Raw genomic sequence first — 3,303 nt, forward strand, 5'->3', positions numbered from 1 at the left:
ACCCACTTGCCCATAAGGATGATTTAATTAAAGTTTCCACTGTTCCAAAGTAGGTATGTTTCACATCATAAAGAATTTTTCTGTCATGAAAATTATTTTTTTAAGGGAAGGGAGAATTTTGTTTGCAGCAAGCTGACTTTACTGGTAGGCAATTAAATATTTCTTTGGATTGCTGTTCAAAATTAATTGCTCATTGATGTGGAAAAAACAGCTATAGTCTTGCTGTGGATTCAGAGGTTTGCAACTGGATGCATCTAATTCCAAGAAGAGAAAGAAAAAAAAAAAAAGACCTAGAAAGAGTATTGTAATTACTGTCATACAAAAACCTGCTTCAGTCCAGATGTAGAAGTGGATACGACAGAAATATTAACATCTAGCAGTTTGCTGCAGGGCAATGACATATGAAATTTTACATATGTCTGCAGAATGGACATACTATGAGATCCTTCCAGAATCCCTTAGGTTTGCTTTCATTTTCCTACAGAAAGTGCAAATCTACGGTAATCTGAGGTTTTGGACGGTGTCACAGACACCTCTGTATAAAACTTGGATCCTAAACTTGCATACCTTAGCAACACTGTCAACTCTGTACCCTTGCAAATAATTCCACTGAAAGTAATGAAATTAGTGGTGTGAGTAAACGTTAAAGAACTGGTTCCCAATTTCAGGTTTTCCCCTTCAGTGTACAAAAAAGCCTGTTGCTCTGTGATGACGTAGGGGCTTGCAGTGAGGCCAGAGCACTGACAGAAGTGTCAGGTGTTAGGAATCACAATTGCAGAAGTTCAGATCTGTTTAGCAAGGGAGTCAATCCTCAGAAATCAGACAATGACAAATGCTATGTGCAGAATTCCTACTGCAGTCAGTAGCTGCTTGCAATCTGGAAGCTTTCAGAGGCGGCTATCATAGTTAATTTTCCTTTTTTCCCCCAAATTTTATGAATTTGACCACAGTCTATGTGGCTTCAACCTTAATAAAAACCAATAAAATTCTGGGATGATTTAGGCTGGAACAACCTCTGAGTGACTCTCCTAATCCAAATCTTTCCATTCAATCCAAATTGATTTCATTATCCCCAAGTCATTTATTTAAATAAATGGAGTCAGAAGAGATCATAACTTAATTATTGGAAACATCGGTTGGCACTAAGTTTGGAATTAAAATTATTCGCTTTGAAGTCCTTAAGTGCACAGTATGACAATACCAGTTGTCAAGGAACATTTTTCCCTTGGTTAAAAAGGACAAGCTGAGCATAAAATGGAAGAATGAAACCTTAAATTATCCACGTAAAATAATTCTTCCCATCAGTGGGAGACTTAGGCACTTGAATTCTCTTACCAAGTCATTTACTCTTCCATGCAGAGATAGGTGCAAGAACACGGGACAAATTTCCTAAAATGTAAAAACCTGATATGACACCAGAGTTTTACTAATGATACGATTATGCATTTTAAACAGCATCAGCCTCATTATTGATGCGCCAGGAAAGCCAGTTGTAACTGTTCACCTGTAACACTTTAGACTGGGGTAGACGCCTGTCACTTCCTTACAGAAGTCAAGCGGGCTGGTCAGGCATCATTTGCCTCTGCCCCTGGTCACCTTCTTGTCCTTTGTGGGTATGGTATGTTTGGTAGTGGTTTTCTATGTACTTTGCCACAGCTGACATGATGGTCTAAAACTGAGTCATATCCCCCCTCAACTTTCCCCTCTCCAAATGAAGACTATTTTTAGACTCCCCTTGTAAGGCAACTCCTCCATTTCCTTGTTTAGTTAGTTGCCTTTCTCTGGCTCTTCTTTAAACTCGCTGGTTTGCAGCAGTGCAGTGAGAGAGATCCTACTGGAGTGCTGTACCATGATTCAAACAGCCAAAGTAAAGGTTTTGGTTCACTCACCGATAGTTCAGAAAGGTGGAGGAACAGGAAAATAAGGAGCGTGGCTTGGCAGTCTGGAAGCAGTCACTGGCACAGCAGAGCAGAAAGCAGTACTGTATATGCAGTATATCTACAATGGCTGTGCATTACAGTCAGTGAAATGGGCTGCAGTCCATCTTGCTTTGAGATTTAAGGAGTAATACAACACTGAGTATGACTTTAGAAAAATATCTGGGAAGGAGACTATTCAACTGTTCGTCTTATACATTACTATTTCCTTAAATCACTATATAAAACCAACCCTCCATCCACAGAGGAACTTGCTGGTCTTTCTATTTGCAGATTATTTTATTTTCAAAAGAGCTTTGCTCTATCCAGATACCTTAAAGAAGTACCCAGATATTCCCAAGCAGACAGCAGTTTTAAGAGGAGGTTTGGGACGTTCCTGGGAGCAGAGATGCTGTTGTAAATCTAGTATATAACAAGTTGTACATCAGGTTATTTGCTATAGATTCCTGCTTTTCAGTTTTTCCTCTTGGCAGTTCTAAGTTTGACACTTTCACTCACTGTCCCCCCAAAACCCTGTATCCTGGAAAGCATTCCAGAAGATCATTTTACTATATTAAAAAAATAAAATTAGCTTTATATAATTACTTTACCTCTTGCACTGAGTAAGGGATTATTAATACAAGTAGCAGAAAAGAAGAATGTCTGTTTTACTGCGCTCAACTCTACAGCAGCAGTCAAAAGTTGTAGAAAAACAATACTGAAGTCTGAATCTCTCTCCAGACCAGTTTGTTACACAGAGCTGTCCAGGGCAACATCTGACATTTGGCTAGAAAATTTATGTGTAGATATGCAAGCCTCAAATCGTCAAAACCACGCCAACAATTTAATGTATCTTTTTTAATAACACAAAAGCTCCCCCCAAATTATTCAAACATTAACAACCAAGCCACTGAATACAAAACCAATTCCTCCAGGCAAAACAGTAGAGGAATGAATATACCTTTCATTTTTAATTAAACATTATCCTTAAAAATTATAGTATGTATGGATTTTACTAATTTCTATTCTAAATGGTGTTTTGGCCTGGTTTCCTAGGCAATCTCCCCACACCTTTGATACATCACAGCGGACTTCCAATACACACGTATAAAGCTGTCGACACGAGTCCTTCAGAAACAGAGAGTACTGCTTAGTTAAACAACATTGGAATGATGTATAAACCATCAAGGACATTCAAAATCCTGAAGCCAGTGTTTAAACAGAGGCAATTCCAAATCAGTCTATCCCCTGCCTGAATGCAAGGTGCCTTAAAAGCAGTTCTCCCAGAAGCCTGTGTGGAAGCACTGGATTTCAGCCTGTATCAGATCTTCCTGCAAATTCCTCCCATGCCCTTCTTGACAAGAACCTACTGTTCCCTTATCCTGCT

Source organism: Eurypyga helias, unplaced genomic scaffold (genome assembly GCF_000690775.1).
Source record: "Eurypyga helias isolate BGI_N326 unplaced genomic scaffold, ASM69077v1 scaffold30493, whole genome shotgun sequence".
In the NCBI taxonomy this organism is placed as follows: domain Eukaryota; kingdom Metazoa; phylum Chordata; class Aves; order Eurypygiformes; family Eurypygidae; genus Eurypyga; species Eurypyga helias.